The sequence below is a fragment of the Notamacropus eugenii genome, chromosome X (genome assembly GCF_028372415.1).
Source record: "Notamacropus eugenii isolate mMacEug1 chromosome X, mMacEug1.pri_v2, whole genome shotgun sequence".
Lineage (NCBI taxonomy): Eukaryota > Metazoa > Chordata > Mammalia > Diprotodontia > Macropodidae > Notamacropus > Notamacropus eugenii.
The window spans coordinates 25,127,455-25,148,797 of record NC_092879.1 but is presented as its reverse complement, the minus strand read 5'-3'; the positions used below and the strand labels follow the sequence as shown (position 1 = coordinate 25,148,797).

General features: G+C 39.4%; 1 long non-coding RNA gene across 16 annotated transcripts in view; it reads left to right on the top strand.

Moving 5' to 3' along the window:
* LOC140515338 (uncharacterized) overlaps positions 1-21,343 on the top strand; it is a 107,919-nt gene that overhangs the window by 72,728 nt on the left and 13,848 nt on the right. For 10 of the 16 annotated variants that reach the window (XR_011970976.1, XR_011970971.1, XR_011970967.1 and 7 more), the window contains exons 12-13: positions 1,852-1,940; positions 8,229-21,174. This is a non-coding gene — a long non-coding RNA (uncharacterized lncRNA). Of the gene's footprint in view, positions 1-1,826; positions 1,941-8,228; positions 21,175-21,343 lie in introns of all 16 variants that reach the window. The other 6 variants (XR_011970972.1, XR_011970981.1, XR_011970968.1 and 3 more) reach the window with 6 other exon arrangements.

Sequence of the window (21,343 nt, the reverse complement as noted above, 5' to 3'; positions counted from 1 at the left end):
CAAAAATGAAATAACATACCACAATTTGTGGGATGCAGAATAGGCAATACTTGAGGGCAAATATACACCTGTAAATGCTTATATCCATAAAAGGAGGGAAGAAGAGATCAACAGATTGTATTCATGAATTATATTCAAATTGGTCTTAGCAGTTATTTAGCACCTCATCCTTTATTTACAATAATCACAAATCAGCAGCTGTCTTGTCAGATTAAGGCAGTGCAGTTAATTAGTTTTTTCAGAGGGCACATATATATATATGTGTATGTATATATATATATATGTCTCTCTATATATAATCTATGTGTGTGTGTGTGTGTGTGTGTTTTAGACTTTCATCCCAATTTTTGGAATTTCTTAAATTTATAAATTGTTATAAGCAATGGCAATGCGAGGTTTTCAATTGTCTTGCAAATACACATTTTAGAATTTGTTAAACTTTCCAATTTTCTTTTTCACTTCTTTTTGAATTTGAGTGTATTAAATTATATCTCCGTATGAACAGGATACTTTCTTGAACACACAAATGTTATGTGTTGAATTTTTTGCCTGTTTCTTTTTCAATAGATCGTGATCCTTTATTGAAAACAATAGTGATGCCTACAGTAGCCTTAACCCTTCAAGACACAGCATGGGCTCTTTTTTGTTTTCACACATGTTTTCCTTTCAAAAAAAATTTTGGAACCAGAGTAGGCACTTGATATTCACCACTCCTGAAAGATGGTCCCTCAGGATGTATATTTTCAGATCACTATTTTACTGAAATAAATTATACTACATTTTATGTTGTACCTCATATACTAAATATATTTATGACAATTGGCTTCCCTTTATTTGTAATTCTGTATACACTGGAACTCTGAGCATAGAAAAAAGAGTCATTCCTTTCAGTTGCAACTAAAACCTCACATTCTGTAGGAATGCTTCCCCAGCCCCTTTTAATTCCAGTGCCTTCCTTCCTTTAATCATTTCACATTTATCCTGTATGTTGCTTTGTATACATATACTTGCATGCTGTGTGTCAGATGGAGGTGTGAGCTCTTTGGGGCAGGAATATCTTTTGTCTCTGTTTTGTATCCCTAGCTCTTAGCACAGTGCCTGACACGTAGTCAGTGCCTACTGACTATGTAAAGGTTGATCAATCGATTGGTTGTTCTCAGGACCATCCGAGGCCTTACAGTCTGTAATGGAAGAGCCTTCCAAGCCTTGCTACCTGCCTTCCCAGCCCTAACACTCTGTCCTCTCTGACCTCTCCCATGCCTGATATAACCCATGTTCACATCCCACAGACTCAGTCACTGTTTGTTCTCTGACCCTGACCACCTTCCAGATTCTGTGTCCTAAAGCCCCTCCCAAGCTGGATATTCTAGGTTGAAGGGTTCTACCTCCTTTGGTCTAAATTTGGTCGAAGCTCAGAAATTCCTTTTTAGATCTACATTTACTATCTCACATTCTGGCTTCTGTGTCAACTCCCAGTTTTGATGTTCAGAAACTCACTGCCATCCCAGTCCTGAAATTCTCCCTTCTCCTCTTTATCTATCCTATCATATATTTTCTTGAAATGTATATCCATGTCCATCAATCTTGTTCTAAAGCATCTGCCAGCTTTGCCATTTTATGTTCAAATTCTGCTCACTAAAGTGATAAGACTTTTTTCTCCTCTTCTGCTTTTCTATTCAGGTTTATCATGTTAAATTTCATGTCTGTTAAATAAGTACATGTTACAACATATTATTACGTCAAATCATGATAATACAGTGTTTAAATCTTTTAAAGTTGAACCTTTAAAAATGCATACTATATGCTAGCCTTATTTGTTTCAACAGATACTTCCCATTTATTTTGAGCCAGGTTGCACAGCGGATGGATCACTGGGCCTGGAGTCAGGAAGACCCAAGTTCAAATCTGACCTCAGACACTTCTTAGCTGAGTGACCCTGGGTAAGTCACTTAACCCTGTTTGCCTCAGTTTCCCTTTTGTCAAATAACTTAGAGCAGGAAATAGCAAACCACTGCCATATTCTTTGCCAATAACAGCACAAAGGGGTCCAGAAGAGTCAGACACCACTGAAAAATAGCAATATGTATCCTGCTAGCTCTGCCATTCTCTTGTCCCTCTCTGGCATCTCCAAGGCCCTCCCTCCTGTGTGCTGAGATCCTACTGAACCAGACACTGTCACTTTTCTGGCCCTGATCATCTTTGTGTGTTCCACATTCCCTGCCATCTTTGATGTTCTGGGTTGCATGGCACTATCCAGCTAGAACCCATGAATCCCAAATAGCCCCCAGTCTCTCATAGATGCTATGTTGGATGTGCCTTCTTCTGTGTTGTATCCTAGACACTATGTCACCTCTCAGTTTTGTTGCTCAGAGCCCAGACTCTGAATTCGCAGCCTGGAAATTCTCCACCCTAAGCTCTTTCTAAAACCCATTCCGGGATAGTGATTTCACATTCAAAGGTCTTTTCTCTTCTGCTGTTCTTCACATGTTTTTTCCTTTTCAGTTATGTAATTGTTTTTAGTATATTAAATCCTTGTATACCTTAGAAGCAGAGTTATTTAAAATCAGAAATTGCTTCCCTTGTGAATCATATGTACTTGCATTATTTTTTCTGTAAATACGGCCCATTCACTCACCATAACAATAACCTGTGAAACAACCATTCCTGTTAGAAAGACTGCCTTTGATTAAAGTTTTGAAGGCCGTTATTTTTTTACATTTTTTTCATTTACATTCAGATTAGGCACAGTATATTCACAATTCCATGTTGGGGGGCAGAGTGAGGGTGGCAGACTGAATAATCACAACAGTCAAACCTCCCCCAAAACCTCCCGTACAAAGAGACCCCAGAAAACACTGAATAGATTTCTGGGTAGGAAAGTCAAGAAAAAGTCACATTAAGTCCCAAGGCAGATGAAGAAGATGGAAGAGAAGCGTGCCAACGCTGGAGTGTAGGTTGCCCTTGGTATGGCGGATGTGGCACCTGAGGGTGCTGTTGGGCAGGCAGCAGCAGTGCGGCGTAGCAGTGGTGATGGCAGCAGCGGCACCGGTGCCCAGGAAGGAAAGGGGATTACTAAGTAGATTCCTTTTCAATTCCTGGGCGCAGGGTCAGGTGCCAATTGTTAGCTCTGTCACTCATTACACAGTGCTGAGTCACAGTTCCAAGGTGGAGAAGAGTGGTGGTAGTCATGAGGAAGCAGCTGCCCTACCTGAGTAAGGACCAGAGCCCAGGTCATAAGGACAGTGACCGGACCTGTCATGGGATCACACCACTCTGAAGGCATCAAAAAGCTACAGATCCCTAGGTCTACTTGTGAAAGCAGAAGGACATAATAGACAGAAATTCGGCCCAGTCCTCCCCTCCAGAGGAGAGCAGAGCCCAGCTCTAACATAAAATCCAAAGTGAAGATGGAGGCTAAGGAAATGAGCAAACAAAAAGAACCTGAGCATACAAAGCTACTATGGTGACAGGAAAGCTCAGCAGAAAAACTCAGAAGAAGACAATGTCTTGAAAACAAGAGTGATATAAGAAAAATTGAGGAAATGATTGAAGGATGAGCGAAAATTTATGAAAAGAGAATTAACAATCAAGAAGAGGAATCTCCCAAAAAAATACCAAAGAAAATAATTCCTTAGAAATCAGATTGGCCTACTGGTAAAAAAAAAAAAAATGGAAAACCTCCATGAAGAAAACAACACCTTAGAAATGATAATTGGACAATTGGGAACTAATGACTCCATGAGACATCAAAAAATAGTAGAAACAAAGTGAAGAGACTGGAAAATAGGAGAAAATATTTAATATAGCTTAGGAAAAGTAAGTGACATGTAAAACAGAGCTGAGAGAGGTAATTCAAGAATCTGGGCACCACCTGAAAGCTATGGTTTAAAAGAGAGCCTTGGTATCCTATTTCAAGAAATCATAAATGGAAAATGGCCAAGTATCTTAGAACCAAAGAGGAGAGCTAAAATTGAGAGTCTCCTGGTCCCCCTGCTAAAGAAATCCTCAAATGAGAACTCCCAGTAATATTCTAGCCAAAATCCAGAGCTCCTAGGTCAAGGTACTGTACGCAGCCAGAAAGAAAGAATACAAATACTCTGCAGCCACATTCAGAATCACACAAGATTGTACCGTATTACACTGCATAACTGTTGCCACCGCATAATTGTCACAGCCTGTTGTTGCTTATTTAGTGCAAAACTTGATTTATACCCTTTCGTTGTGTAATCACGTGGCATAATTCTGTTCACAAAAAAGTTTACAAAGGAGCAAGGTATTCCCCAGTGGCATATGGGTGCACATTTATCTCCCCCACATTGTGAGCTAGGAGCCCAGAGTTCTTAGCACACAGGCATTGTCAGTGTCTTTCCCAGAGCCAACCTGTGTGGTTTCTTTAGAGGGCTCCAGGACTAATGGTATTGTTACTCAACCCAGTGAAAAACTGAAGTGGCAGGGGAAGTGGTAGGCAGGTGAAGCCACCATGGTCAGGCACTTGAAATGGTAAGACTTGCATCTTCCCAATTTTAACCTATATTCATGAGTATTCCATACATTCTTATTCTTGCACCAAAGGCAGTTTGTACTAAATGATTTTTAGGTAACCCTGGTACAACTTTTTTTTCAAAACCTTTACATAATGGTTGCACCCCACTTTTCCGCAAAACATTTTGTCTGAAAATCTGTGACCGTCATGCACTGAAATATGGTATGTGGGACTGGAGAGCTTGGAATATGACTTTCCAGAAGGCACGGGAGCTAGGATTGCAACCATAGAGAGCCTACCCAGCCAAACTGAGTATAATCCTACAGGGGTAAAAATGGGTAATTAATGAAATAGAGAACCTTCAAGCATTCCTGAAGAAAAGACCAGAGCTGAATAACAAATTTGACATTCCATCAAAAGACTCAAGGGAAATATAAAAATGTCAACATGAGTGAGAGATCATAGCAATTGAACAAGTTTACACTGTTTAGATTCCCATGTGGGAAAATGATGCATGTAACCCCTAAGAACATAATCATCGTTATGGCACTTAGAAGGAGTCTACTAAGGCAGAGGGCATGGGTTTGGGTCTCTTATGTTAGTATAATCTCCAAAGAAGAAGGGTGGGAAAAACGTATGCACTGGGGGAAGGGGAAAGGGAGAGAAAGAATGGAGAAAGTTAACTTCCATAAAAGAGACTCTCAAGGAGAGTTTTTACAATGGAAGGAAAGTATGGGGCACAGAGTAGGCAATATTTGACCCTTACTCTTATCTGAACTGCTTGAATCTGAGAAGAGGGTGTGTGTGTGGGTGTGTGTGTGTGTGTGTGTGTGTGTGTGTGTGTGTATGTTTGCACATGCACACATACACGCGTACACGTACACACACACACACACACACACAAATTTGGGTCAGGAAACTAATTTATCAATCTCAACAATGAAGTAGGAGGGGAATGGGCTAAGAGAAAGTGGAGGTGGATACAATAAGAGGGAATGATGGTTAAGGGAGGCAGTGCTCAGAAACAAAACAGACTCTTATACTGTTACTTCATGTTCGGAGAAAATTCGCAGGAGAAAATAGAGAAGGATGAGTAGAAGAGTATAGAGGGAAATAGACAATTAACAATCCTAACTGTGAATGTGAATGGATGGCCTCACCCACAAAATGGTAGATGACAGGAAAATGGATGAGAAACCAGAGTCCAACAAGGTGTTGTTTACAAGGGAGATGGGAAATAGAGACACACACACACACACAGAGTTGAAACAAGGTGTTGGAGCAGAATCGGTTATGCTTCAGCAAAAGTAAAACTGGCATGAGTAGCAGTCATCTGAGGCAAAGGAAAAATACAAAGGCAGCTAATTAAAAGAGGTGTTCAGAGAAATTACATTTTTCCAAAAGGCACCACAGACGAGGAATTAATATCAATACTGAAAAATATATACATCAAATGGTATAGCATCCAAATTCTTGAAGGTTATAGCAGGGAATAGGCAGTAACAGTCTGATAGCAGGGCCTATCAATTTACCACCTGACAGACCTAGATAAATTTAATTTATTAAATATCAGAAAGAGAAGATAAGGAGATAAATAGAATTTTGCAACGTTAGATATGGTAGACTTCTGAAGAATGCTGGATGGCAATAAAAAGGAGGATAGCATTTTTTATCTGACCTGCATGGGAGCTACAAAATAATGACCTTGTGTTTGGGCATAGAAGCCTCAGAAAAACGGCCAAAAAGAAAAAATCTTGAAGACATCCCTTTGGGATCATAATGCAGTAAAATACATATAATAAAGGACTTTTGATGCATAGGTTAAAAGTTAGTTGGAAACCAAGTCATCTACTTTTACAGAATGAGTGGATCAAAGAAGTAAAGATAGCACCAATAATTTCATTAAAGAAAATGACAAAAATGAAATAACATACCACAATTTGTGGGATGCAGAATAGGCAATACTTGAGGGCAAATATACACCTGTAAATGCTTATATCCATAAAAGGAGGGAAGAAGAGATCAACAGATTGTATTCATGAATTATATTCAAATTGGTCTTAGCAGTTATATAGCACCTCATCCTTTATTTACAATAATCACAAATCAGCAGCTGTCTTGTCAGATTAAGGCAGTGCAGTTAATTAGTTTTTTCAGAGGGCACATATATATATATGTGTATGTATATATATATATATGTCTCTCTATATATAATCTATGTGTATGTGTGTGTGTGTGTGTGTGTTTTAGACTTTCATCCCAATTTTTGGAATTTCTTAAATTTATAAATTGTTATAAGCAATGGCAATGCGAGGTTTTCAATTGTCTTGCAAATACACATTTTAGAATTTGTTAAACTTTCCAATTTTCTTTTTCACTTCTTTTTGAATTTGAGTGTATTAAATTATATCTCCGTATGAACAGGATACTTTCTTGAACACACAAATGTTATGTGTTGAATTTTTTGCCTGTTTCTTTTTCAATAGATCGTGATCCTTTATTGAAAACAATAGTGATGCCTACAGTAGCCTTAACCCTTCAAGACACAGCATGGGCTCTTTTTTGTTTTCACACATGTTTTCCTTTCAAAAAAAATTTTGGAACCAGAGTAGGCACTTGATATTCACCACTCCTGAAAGATGGTCCCTCAGGATGTATATTTTCAGATCACTATTTTACTGAAATAAATTATACTACATTTTATGTTGTACCTCATATACTAAATATATTTATGACAATTGGCTTCCCTTTATTTGTAATTCTGTATACACTGGAACTCTGAGCATAGAAAAAAGAGTCATTCCTTTCAGTTGCAACTAAAACCTCACATTCTGTAGGAATGCTTCCCCAGCCCCTTTTAATTCCAGTGCCTTCCTTCCTTTAATCATTTCACATTTATCCTGTATGTTGCTTTGTATACATATACTTGCATGCTGTGTGTCAGATGGAGGTGTGAGCTCTTTGGGGCAGGAATATCTTTTGTCTCTGTTTTGTATCCCTAGCTCTTAGCACAGTGCCTGACACGTAGTCAGTGCCTACTGACTATGTAAAGGTTGATCAATCGATTGGTTGTTCTCAGGACCATCCGAGGCCTTACAGTCTGTAATGGAAGAGCCTTCCAAGCCTTGCTACCTGCCTTCCCAGCCCTAACACTCTGTCCTCTCTGACCTCTCCCATGCCTGATATAACCCATGTTCACATCCCACAGACTCAGTCACTGTTTGTTCTCTGACCCTGACCACCTTCCAGATTCTGTGTCCTAAAGCCCCTCCCAAGCTGGATATTCTAGGTTGAAGGGTTCTACCTCCTTTGGTCTAAATTTGGTCGAAGCTCAGAAATTCCTTTTTAGATCTACATTTACTATCTCACATTCTGGCTTCTGTGTCAACTCTCAGTTTTGATGTTCAGAAACTCACTGCCATCCCAGTCCTGAAATTCTCCCTTCTCCTCTTTATCTATCCTATCATATATTTTCTTGAAATGTATATCCATGTCCATCAATCTTGTTCTAAAGCATCTGCCAGCTTTGCTATTTTATGTTCAAATTCTGCTCACTAAAGTGATAAGACTTTTTTCTCCTCTTCTGCTTTTCTATTCAGGTTTATCATGTTAAATTTCATGTCTGTTAAATAAGTACATGTTACAACATATTATTACGTCAAATCATGATAATACAGTGTTTAAATCTTTTAAAGTTGAACCTTTAAAAATGCATACTATATGCTAGCCTTATTTGTTTCAACAGATACTTCCCATTTATTTTGAGCCAGGTTGCACAGCGGATGGATCACTGGGCCTGGAGTCAGGAAGACCCAAGTTCAAATCTGACCTCAGACACTTCTTAGCTGAGTGACCCTGGGTAAGTCACTTAACCCTGTTTGCCTCAGTTTCCCTTTTGTCAAATAACTTAGAGCAGGAAATAGCAAACCACTGCCATATTCTTTGCCAATAACAGCACAAAGGGGTCCAGAAGAGTCAGACACCACTGAAAAATAGCAATATGTATCCTGCTAGCTCTGCCATTCTCTTGTCCCTCTCTGGCATCTCCAAGGCCCTCCCTCCTGTGTGCTGAGATCCTACTGAACCAGACACTGTCACTTTTCTGGCCCTGATCATCTTTGTGTGTTCCACATTCCCTGCCATCTTTGATGTTCTGGGTTGCATGGCACTATCCAGCTAGAACCCATGAATCCCAAATAGCCCCCAGTCTCTCATAGATGCTATGTTGGATGTGCCTTCTTCTGTGTTGTATCCTAGACACTATGTCACCTCTCAGTTTTGTTGCTCAGAGCCCAGACTCTGAATTCGCAGCCTGGAAATTCTCCACCCTAAGCTCTTTCTAAAACCCATTCCGGGATAGTGATTTCACATTCAAAGGTCTTTTCTCTTCTGCTGTTCTTCACATGTTTTTTCCTTTTCAGTTATGTAATTGTTTTTAGTATATTAAATCCTTGTATACCTTAGAAGCAGAGTTATTTAAAATCAGAAATTGCTTCCCTTGTGAATCATATGTACTTGCATTATTTTTTCTGTAAATACGGCCCATTCACTCACCATAACAATAACCTGTGAAACAACCATTCCTGTTAGAAAGACTGCCTTTGATTAAAGTTTTGAAGGCCGTTATTTTTTTACATTTTTTTCATTTACATTCAGATTAGGCACAGTATATTCACAATTCCATGTTGGGGGGCAGAGTGAGGGTGGCAGACTGAATAATCACAACAGTCAAACCTCCCCCAAAACCTCCCGTACAAAGAGACCCCAGAAAACACTGAATAGATTTCTGGGTAGGAAAGTCAAGAAAAAGTCACATTAAGTCCCAAGGCAGATGAAGAAGATGGAAGAGAAGCGTGCCAACGCTGGAGTGTAGGTTGCCCTTGGTATGGCGGATGTGGCACCTGAGGGTGCTGTTGGGCAGGCAGCAGCAGTGCGGCGTAGCAGTGGTGATGGCAGCAGCGGCACCGGTGCCCAGGAAGGAAAGGGGATTACTAAGTAGATTCCTTTTCAATTCCTGGGCGCAGGGTCAGGTGCCAATTGTTAGCTCTGTCACTCATTACACAGTGCTGAGTCGCAGTTCCAAGGTGGAGAAGAGTGGTGGTAGTCATGAGGAAGCAGCTGCCCTACCTGAGTAAGGACCAGAGCCCAGGTCATAAGGACAGTGACCGGACCTGTCATGGGATCACACCACTCTGAAGGCATCAAAAAGCTACAGATCCCTAGGTCTACTTGTGAAAGCAGAAGGACATAATAGACAGAAATTCGGCCCAGTCCTCCCCTCCAGAGGAGAGCAGAGCCCAACTCTAACATAAAATCCAAAGTGAAGATGGAGGCTAAGGAAATGAGCAAACAAAAAGAACCTGAGCATACAAAGCTACTATGGTGACAGGAAAGCTCAGCAGAAAAACTCAGAAGAAGACAATGTCTTGAAAACAAGAGTGATATAAGAAAAATTGAGGAAATGATTGAAGGATGAGCGAAAATTTATGAAAAGAGAATTAACAGTCAAGAAGAGGAATCTCCCAAAAAAATACCAAAGAAAATAATTCCTTAGAAATCAGAATTGGCCTACTGGTAAAAAAAAAAAAAAATGGAAAACCTCCATGAAGAAAACAACACCTTAGAAATGATAATTGGACAATTGGGAACTAATGACTCCATGAGACATCAAAAAATAGTAGAAACAAAGTGAAGAGACTGGAAAATAGGAGAAAATATTTAATATAGCTTAGGAAAAGTAAGTGACATGTAAAACAGAGCTGAGAGAGGTAATTCAAGAATCTGGGCACCACCTGAAAGCTATGGTTTAAAAGAGAGCCTTGGTATCCTATTTCAAGAAATCATAAATGGAAAATGGCCAAGTATCTTAGAACCAAAGAGGAGAGCTAAAATTGAGAGTCTCCTGGTCCCCCTGCTAAAGAAATCCTCAAATGAGAACTCCCAGTAATATTCTAGCCAAAATCCAGAGCTCCTAGGTCAAGGTACTGTACGCAGCCAGAAAGAAAGAATTCAAATACTCTGCAGCCACATTCAGAATCACACAAGATTGTACCGTATTACACTGCATAACTGTTGCCACCGCATAATTGTCACAGCCTGTTGTTGCTTATTTAGTGCAAAACTTGATTTATACCCTTTCGTTGTGTAATCACGTGGCATAATTCTGTTCACAAAAAAGTTTACAAAGGAGCAAGGTATTCCCCAGTGGCATATGGGTGCACATTTATCTCCCCCACATTGTGAGCTAGGAGCCCAGAGTTCTTAGCACACAGGCATTGTCAGTGTCTTTCCCAGAGCCAACCTGTGTGGTTTCTTTAGAGGGCTCCAGGACTAATGGTATTGTTACTCAACCCAGTGAAAAACTGAAGTGGCAGGGGAAGTGGTAGGCAGGTGAAGCCACCATGGTCAGGCACTTGAAATGGTAAGACTTGCATCTTCCCAATTTTAACCTATATTCATGAGTATTCCATACATTCTTATTCTTGCACCAAAGGCAGTTTGTACTAAATGATTTTTAGGTAACCCTGGTACAACTTTTTTTTCAAAACCTTTACATAATGGTTGCACCCCACTTTTCCGCAAAACATTTTGTCTGAAAATCTGTGACCGTCATGCACTGAAATATGGTATGTGGGACTGGAGAGCTTGGAATATGACTTTCCAGAAGGCACGGGAGCTAGGATTGCAACCATAGAGAGCCTACCCAGCCAAACTGAGTATAATCCTACAGGGGTAAAAATGGGTAATTAATGAAATAGAGAACCTTCAAGCATTCCTGAAGAAAAGACCAGAGCTGAATAACAAATTTGACATTCCATCAAAAGACTCAAGGGAAATATAAAAATGTCAACATGAGTGAGAGATCATAGCAATTGAACAAGTTTACACTGTTTAGATTCCCATGTGGGAAAATGATGCATGTAACCCCTAAGAACATAATCATCGTTATGGCACTTAGAAGGAGTCTACTAAGGCAGAGGGCATGGGTTTGGGTCTCTTATGTTAGTATAATCTCCAAAGAAGAAGGGTGGGAAAAACGTATGCACTGGGGGAAGGGGAAAGGGAGAGAAAGAATGGAGAAAGTTAACTTCCATAAAAGAGACTCTCAAGGAGAGTTTTTACAATGGAAGGAAAGTATGGGGCACAGAGTAGGCAATATTTGACCCTTACTCTTATCTGAACTGCTTGAATCTGAGAAGAGGGTGTGTGTGTGTGTGTGTGTGTGTGTGTGTGTGTGTGTGTGTGTGTATGTTTGCACATGCACACATACACGCGTACACGTACACACACACACACACACAAATTTGGGTCAGGAAACTAATTTATCAATCTCAACAATGAAGTAGGAGGGGAATGGGCTAAGAGAAAGTGGAGGTGGATACAATAAGAGGGAATGATGGTTAAGGGAGGCAGTGCTCAGAAACAAAACAGACTCTTATACTGTTACTTCATGTTCGGAGAAAATTCGCAGGAGAAAATAGAGAAGGATGAGTAGAAGAGTATAGAGGGAAATAGACAATTAACAATCCTAACTGTGAATGTGAATGGATGGCCTCACCCACAAAATGGTAGATGACAGGAAAATGGATGAGAAACCAGAGTCCAACAAGGTGTTGTTTACAAGGGAGATGGGAAATAGAGACACACACACACACACAGAGTTGAAACAAGGTGTTGGAGCAGAATCGGTTATGCTTCAGCAAAAGTAAAACTGGCATGAGTAGCAGTCATCTGAGGCAAAGGAAAAATACAAAGGCAGCTAATTAAAAGAGGTGTTCAGAGAAATTACATTTTTCCAAAAGGCACCACAGACGAGGAATTAATATCAATACTGAAAAATATATACATCAAATGGTATAGCATCCAAATTCTTGAAGGCTATAGCAGGGAATAGGCAGTAACAGTCTGATAGCAGGGCCTATCAATTTACCACCTGACAGACCTAGATAAATTTAATTTATTAAATATCAGAAAGAGAAGATAAGGAGATAAATAGAATTTTGCAACGTTAGATATGGTAGACTTCTGAAGAATGCTGGATGGCAATAAAAAGGAGGATAGCATTTTTTATCTGATCTGCATGGGAGCTACAAAATAATGACCTTGTGTTTGGGCATAGAAGCCTCAGAAAAACGGCCAAAAAGAAAAAATCTTGAAGACATCCCTTTGGGATCATAATGCAGTAAAATACATATAATAAAGGACTTTTGATGCATAGGTTAAAAGTTAGTTGGAAACCAAGTCATCTACTTTTACAGAATGAGTGGATCAAAGAAGTAAAGATAGCACCAATAATTTCATTAAAGAAAATGACAAAAATGAAATAACATACCACAATTTGTGGGATGCAGAATAGGCAATACTTGAGGGCAAATATACAACTGTAAATGCTTATATCCATAAAAGGAGGGAAGAAGAGATCAACAGATTGTATTCATGAATTATATTCAAATTGGTCTTAGCAGTTATATAGCACCTCATCCTTTATTTACAATAATCACAAATCAGCAGCTGTCTTGTCAGATTAAGGCAGTGCAGTTAATTAGTTTTTTCAGAGGGCACATATATATATATGTGTATGTGCATATATATATATATATATAAGTCTCTCTATATATAATCTATGTGTGTGTGTGTGTGTGTGTGTGTGTGTGTGTGTGTTTTAGACTTTCATCCCAATTTTTGGAATTTCTTAAATTTATAAATTGTTATAAGCAATGGCAATGCGAGGTTTTCAATTGTCTTGCAAATACACATTTTAGAATTTGTTAAACTTTCCAATTTTCTTTTTCACTTCTTTTTGAATTTGAGTGTATTAAATTATATCTCCGTATGAACAGGATACTTTCTTGAACACACAAATGTTATGTGTTGAATTTTTTGCCTGTTTCTTTTTCAATAGATCGTGATCCTTTATTGAAAACAATAGTGATGCCTACAGTAGCCTTAACCCTTCAAGACACAGCATGGGCTCTTTTTTGTTTTCACACATGTTTTCCTTTCAAAAAAAATTTTGGAACCAGAGTAGGCACTTGATATTCACCACTCCTGAAAGATGGTCCCTCAGGATGTATATTTTCAGATCACTATTTTACTGAAATAAATTATACTACATTTTATGTTGTACCTCATATACTAAATATATTTATGACAATTGGCTTCCCTTTATTTGTAATTCTGTATACACTGGAACTCTGAGCATAGAAAAAAGAGTCATTCCTTTCAGTTGCAACTAAAACCTCACATTCTGTAGGAATGCTTCCCCAGCCCCTTTTAATTCCAGTGCCTTCCTTCCTTTAATCATTTCACATTTATCCTGTATGTTGCTTTGTATACATATACTTGCATGCTGTGTGTCAGATGGAGGTGTGAGCTCTTTGGGGCAGGAATATCTTTTGTCTCTGTTTTGTATCCCTAGCTCTTAGCACAGTGCCTGACACGTAGTCATTGCCTACTGACTATGTAAAGGTTGATCAATCGATTGGTTGTTCTCAGGACCATCCGAGGCCTTACAGTCTGTAATGGAAGAGCCTTCCAAGCCTTGCTACCTGCCTTCCCAGCCCTAACACTCTGTCCTCTCTGACCTCTCCCATGCCTGATATAACCCATGTTCACATCCCACAGACTCAGTCACTGTTTGTTCTCTGACCCTGACCACCTTCCAGATTCTGTGTCCTAAAGCCCCTCCCAAGCTGGATATTCTAGGTTGAAGGGTTCTACCTCCTTTGGTCTAAATTTGGTCGAAGCTCAGAAATTCCTTTTTAGATCTACATTTACTATCTCACATTCTGGCTTCTGTGTCAACTCTCAGTTTTGATGTTCAGAAACTCACTGCCATCCCAGTCCTGAAATTCTCCCTTCTCCTCTTTATCTATCCTATCATATATTTTCTTGAAATGTATATCCATGTCCATCAATCTTGTTCTAAAGCATCTGCCAGCTTTGCCATTTTATGTTCAAATTCTGCTCACTAAAGTGATAAGACTTTTTTCTCCTCTTCTGCTTTTCTATTCAGGTTTATCATGTTAAATTTCATGTCTGTTAAATAAGTACATGTTACAACATATTATTACGTCAAATCATGATAATACAGTGTTTAAATCTTTTAAAGTTGAACCTTTAAAAATGCATACTATATGCTAGCCTTATTTGTTTCAACAGATACTTCCCATTTATTTTGAGCCAGGTTGCACAGCGGATGGATCACTGGGCCTGGAGTCAGGAAGACCCAAGTTCAAATCTGACCTCAGACACTTCTTAGCTGAGTGACCCTGGGTAAGTCACTTAACCCTGTTTGCCTCAGTTTCCCTTTTGTCAAATAACTTAGAGCAGGAAATAGCAAACCACTGCCATATTCTTTGCCAATAACAGCACAAAGGGGTCCAGAAGAGTCAGACACCACTGAAAAATAGCAATATGTATCCTGCTAGCTCTGCCATTCTCTTGTCCCTCTCTGGCATCTCCAAGGCCCTCCCTCCTGTGTGCTGAGATCCTACTGAACCAGACACTGTCACTTTTCTGGCCCTGATCATCTTTGTGTGTTCCACATTCCCTGCCATCTTTGATGTTCTGGGTTGCATGGCACTATCCAGCTAGAACCCATGAATCCCAAATAGCCCCCAGTCTCTCATAGATGCTATGTTGGATGTGCCTTCTTCTGTGTTGTATCCTAGACACTATGTCACCTCTCAGTTTTGTTGCTCAGAGCCCAGACTCTGAATTCGCAGCCTGGAAATTCTCCACCCTAAGCTCTTTCTAAAACCCATTCCGGGATAGTGATTTCACATTCAAAGGTCTTTTCTCTTCTGCTGTTCTTCACATGTTTTTTCCTTTTCAGTTATGTAATTGTTTTTAGTATATTAAATCCTTGTATACCTTAGAAGCAGAGTTATTTAAAATCAGAAATTGCTTCCCTTGTGAATCATATGTACTTGCATTATTTTTTCTGTAAATACGGCCCATTCACTCACCATAACAATAACCTGTGAAACAACCATTCCTGTTAGAAAGACTGCCTTTGATTAAAGTTTTGAAGGCCGTTATTTTTTTACATTTTTTTCATTTACATTCAGATTAGGCACAGTATATTCACAATTCCATGTTGGGGGGCAGAGTGAGGGTGGCAGACTGAATAATCACAACAGTCAAACCTCCCCCAAAACCTCCCGTACAAAGAGACCCCAGAAAACACTGAATAGATTTCTGGGTAGGAAAGTCAAGAAAAAGTCACATTAAGTCCCAAGGCAGATGAAGAAGATGGAAGAGAAGCGTGCCAACGCTGGAGTGTAGGTTGCCCTTGGTATGGCGGATGTGGCACCTGAGGGTGCTGTTAGGCAGGCAGCAGCAGTGCAGCGTAGCAGTGGTGATGGCAGCAGCGGCACCGGTGCCCAGGAAGGAAAGGGGATTACTAAGTAGATTCCTTTTCAATTCCTGGGCGCAGGGTCAGGTGCCAATTGTTAGCTCTGTCACTCATTACACAGTGCTGAGTCGCAGTTCCAAGGTGGAGAAGAGTGGTGGTAGTCATGAGGAAGCAGCTGCCCTACCTGAGTAAGGACCAGAGCCCAGGTCATAAGGACAGTGACCGGACCTGTCATGGGATCACACCACTCTGAAGGCATCAAAAAGCTACAGATCCCTAGGTCTACTTGTGAAAGCAGAAGGACATAATAGACAGAAATTCGGCCCAGTCCTCCCCTCCAGAGGAGAGCAGAGCCCAACTCTAACATAAAATCCAAAGTGAAGATGGAGGCTAAGGAAATGAGCAAACAAAAAGAACCTGAGCATACAAAGCTACTATGGTGACAGGAAAGCTCAGCAGAAAAACTCAGAAGAAGACAATGTCTTGAAAACAAGAGTGATATAAGAAAAATTGAGGAAATGATTGAAGGATGAGCGAAAATTTATGAAAAGAGAATTAACAATCAAGAAGAGGAATCTCCCAAAAAAATACCAAAGAAAATAATTCCTTAGAAATCAGAATTGGCCTACTGGTAAAAAAAAAAAAAAATGGAAAACCTCCATGAAGAAAACAACACCTTAGAAATGATAATTGGACAATTGGGAACTAATGACTCCATGAGACATCAAAAAATAGTAGAAACAAAGTGAAGAGACTGGAAAATAGGAGAAAATATTTAATATAGCTTAGGAAAAGTAAGTGACATGTAAAACAGAGCTGAGAGAGGTAATTCAAGAATCTGGGCACCACCTGAAAGCTATGGTTTAAAAGAGAGCCTTGGTATCCTATTTCAAGAAATCATAAATGGAAAATGGCCAAGTATCTTAGAACCAAAGAGGAGAGCTAAAATTGAGAGTCTCCTGGTCCCCCTGCTAAAGAAATCCTCAAATGAGAACTCCCAGTAATATTCTAGCCAAAATCCAGAGCTCCTAGGTCAAGGTACTGTACGCAGCCAGAAAGAAAGAATTCAAATACTCTGCAGCCACATTCAGAATCACACAAGATTGTACCGTATTACACTGCATAACTGTTGCCACCGCATAATTGTCACAGCCTGTTGTTGCTTATTTAGTGCAAAACTTGATTTATACCCTTTCGTTGTGTAATCACGTGGCATAATTCTGTTCACAAAAAAGTTTACAAAGGAGCAAGGTATTCCCCAGTGGCATATGGGTGCACATTTATCTCCCCCACATTGTGAGCTAGGAGCCTAGAGTTCTTAGCACACAGGCATTGTCAGTGTCTTTCCCAGAGCCAACCTGTGTGGTTTCTTTAGAGGGCTCCAGGACTAATGGTATTGTTACTCAACCCAGTGAAAAACTGAAGTGGCAGGGGAAGTGGTAGGCAGGTGAAGCCACCATGGTCAGGCACTTGAAATGGTAAGACTTGCATCTTCCCAATTTTAACCTATATTCATGAGTATTCCATACATTCTTATTCTTGCACCAAAGGCAGTTTGTACTAAATGATTTTTAGGTAACCCTGGTACAACTTTTTTTTCAAAACCTTTACATAATGGTTGCACCCCACTTTTCCGCAAAACATTTTGTCTGAAAATCTGTGACCGTCATGCACTGAAATATGGTATGTGGGACTGGAGAGCTTGGAATATGACTTTCCAGAAGGCACGGGAGCTAGGATTGCAACCATAGAGAGCCTACCCAGCCAAACTGAGTATAATCCTACAGGGGTAAAAATGGGTAATTAATGAAATAGAGAACCTTCAAGCATTCCTGAAGAAAAGACCAGAGCTGAATAACAAATTTGACATTCCATCAAAAGACTCAAGGGAAATATAAAAATGTCAACATGAGTGAGAGATCATAGCAATTGAACAAGTTTACACTGTTTAGATTCCCATGTGGGAAAATGATGCATGTAACCCCTAAGAACATAATCATCGTTATGGCACTTAGAAGGAGTCTACTAAGGCAGAGGGCATGGGTTTGGGTCTCTTATGTTAGTATAATCTCCAAAGAAGAAGGGTGGGAAAAACGTATGCACTGGGGGAAGGGGAAAGGGAGAGAAAGAATGGAGAAAGTTAACTTCCATAAAAGAGACTCTCAAGGAGAGTTTTTACAATGGAAGGAAAGTATGGGGCACAGAGTAGGCAATATTTGACCCTTACTCTTATCTGAACTGCTTGAATCTGAGAAGAGGGTGTGTGTGTGGGTGTGTGTGTGTGTGTGTGTGTGTGTGTGTGTGTGTATGTTTGCACATGCACACATACACGCGTACACGTACACACACACACACACACACACAAATTTGGGTCAGGAAACTAATTTATCAATCTCAACAATGAAGTAGGAGGGGAATGGGCTAAGAGAAAGTGGAGGTGGATACAATAAGAGGGAATGATGGTTAAGGGAGGCAGTGCTCAGAAACAAAACAGACTCTTATACTGTTACTTCATGTTCGGAGAAAATTCGCAGGAGAAAATAGAGAAGGATGAGTAGAAGAGTATAGAGGGAAATAGACAATTAACAATCCTAACTGTGAATGTGAATGGATGGCCTCACCCACAAAATGGTAGATGACAGGAAAATGGATGAGAAACCAGAGTCCAACAAGGTGTTGTTTACAAGGGAGATGGGAAATAGAGACACACACACACACACAGAGTTGAAACAAGGTGTTGGAGCAGAATCGGTTATGCTTCAGCAAAAGTAAAACTGGCATGAGTAGCAGTCATCTGAGGCAAAGGAAAAATACAAAGGCAGCTAATTAAAAGAGGTGTTCAGAGAAATTACATTTTTCCAAAAGGCACCACAGACGAGGAATTAATATCAATACTGAAAAATATATACATCAAATGGTATAGCATCCAAATTCTTGAAGGCTATAGCAGGGAATAGGCAGTAACAGTCTGATAGCAGGGCCTATCAATTTACCACCTGACAGACCTAGATAAATTTAATTTATTAAATATCAGAAAGAGAAGATAAGGAGATAAATAGAATTTTGCAACGTTAGATATGGTAGACTTCTGAAGAATGCTGGATGGCAATAAAAAGGAGGATAGCATTTTTTATCTGATCTGCATGGGAGCTACAAAATAATGACCTTGTGTTTGGGCATAGAAGCCTCAGAAAAACGGCCAAAAAGAAAAAATCTTGAAGACATCCCTTTGGGATCATAATGCAGTAAAATACATATAATAAAGGACTTTTGATGCATAGGTTAAAAGTTAGTTGGAAACCAAGTCATCTACTTTTACAGAATGAGTGGATCAAAGAAGTAAAGATAGCACCAATAATTTCATTAAAGAAAATGACAAAAATGAAATAACATACCACAATTTGTGGGATGCAGAATAGGCAATACTTGAGGGCAAATATACAACTGTAAATGCTTATATCCATAAAAGGAGGGAAGAAGAGATCAACAGATTGTATTCATGAATTATATTCAAATTGGTCTTAGCAGTTATATAGCACCTCATCCTTTATTTACAATAATCACAAATCAGCAGCTGTCTTGTCAGATTAAGGCAGTGCAGTTAATTAGTTTTTTCAGAGGGCACATATATATATATGTGTATGTGCATATATATATATATATATAAGTCTCTCTATATATAATCTATGTGTGTGTGTGTGTGTGTGTGTGTGTGTGTTTTAGACTTTCATCCCAATTTTTGGAATTTCTTAAATTTATAAATTGTTATAAGCAATGGCAATGCGAGGTTTTCAATTGTCTTGCAAATACACATTTTAGAATTTGTTAAACTTTCCAATTTTCTTTTTCACTTCTTTTTGAATTTGAGTGTATTAAATTATATCTCCGTATGAACAGGATACTTTCTTGAACACACAAATGTTATGTGTTGAATTTTTTGCCTGTTTCTTTTTCAATAGATCGTGATCCTTTATTGAAAACAATAGTGATGCCTACAGTAGCCTTAACCCTTCAAGACACAGCATGGGCTCTTTTTTGTTTTCACACATGTTTTCCTTTCAAAAAAAAATTTGGAACCAGAGTAGGCACTTGATATTCACCACTCCTGAAAGATGGTCCCTCAGGACGTATATTTTCAGATCACTATTTTACTGAAATAAATTATATTACATTTTATGTTGTACCTCATATACTAAATATATTTATGACAATTGGCTTCCCTTTATTTGTAATTCTGTATACACTGGAACTCTGAGCATAGAAAAAAGAGTCATTCCTTTCAGTTGCAACTAAAACCTCACATTCTGTAGGAATGCTTCCCCAGCCCCTTTTAATTCCAGTGCCTTCCTTCCTTTAATCATTTCACATTTATCCTGTATGTTGCTTTGTATACATATACTTGCATGCTGTGTGTCAGATGGAGGTGTGAGCTCTTTGGGGCAGGAATATCTTTTGTCTCTGTTTTGTATCCCTAGCTCTTAGCACAGTGCCTGACACGTAGTCATTGCCTACTGACTATGTAAAGGTTGATCAATCGATTGGTTGTTCTCAGGACCATCCGAGGCCTTATAGTCTGTAATGGAAGAGCCTTCCAAGCCTTGCTACCTGCCTTCCCAGCCCTAACACTCTGTCCTCTCTGACCTCTCCCATGCCTGATATAACCCATGTTCACATCCCACAGACTCAGTCACTGTTTGTTCTCTGACCCTGACCACCTTCCAGATTCTGTGTCCTAAAGCCCCTCCCAAGCTGGATATTCTAGGTTGAAGGGCTCTACCTCCTTTGGTCTAAATTTGGTCAAAGCTCAGAAATTCCTTTTTACATCTACATTTACTATCTCACATTCTGGCTTCTGTGTCAACTCCCAGTTTTGATGTTCAGAAACTCACTGCCATCCCAGTCCTGAAATTCTCCCTTCTCCTCTTTATCTATCCTATCATATATTTTCTTGAAATGTATATTCATGTCCATCAATCTTGTTCTAAAGCATCTGCCAGCTTTGCCATTTTATGTTCAAATTCTGCTCACTAAAGTGATAAGACTTTTTTCTCCTCTTCTGCTTTTCTATTCAGGTTTATCATGTTAAATTTCATGTCTGTTAAATAAGTACATGTTACAACATATTATTACGTCAAATCATGATAATACAGTGTTTAAATCTTTTAAAGTTGAACCTTTAAAAATGCATACTATATGCTAGCCTTATTTGTTTCAACAGATACTTCCCATTTATTTTGAGCCAGGTTGCACAGCGGATAGATCACTGGGCCTGGAGTCAGGAAGACCCAAGTTCAAATCTGACCTCAGACACTTCTTAGCTGAGTGACCCTGGGTAAGTCACTTAACCCTGTTTGCCTCAGTTTCCCTTTTGTCAAATAACTTAGAGCAGGAAATAGCAAACCACTGCCATATTCTTTGCCAATAACAGCACAAAGGGGTCCAGAAGAGTCAGACACCACTGAAAAATAGCAATATGTATCCTGCTAGCTCTGCCATTCTCT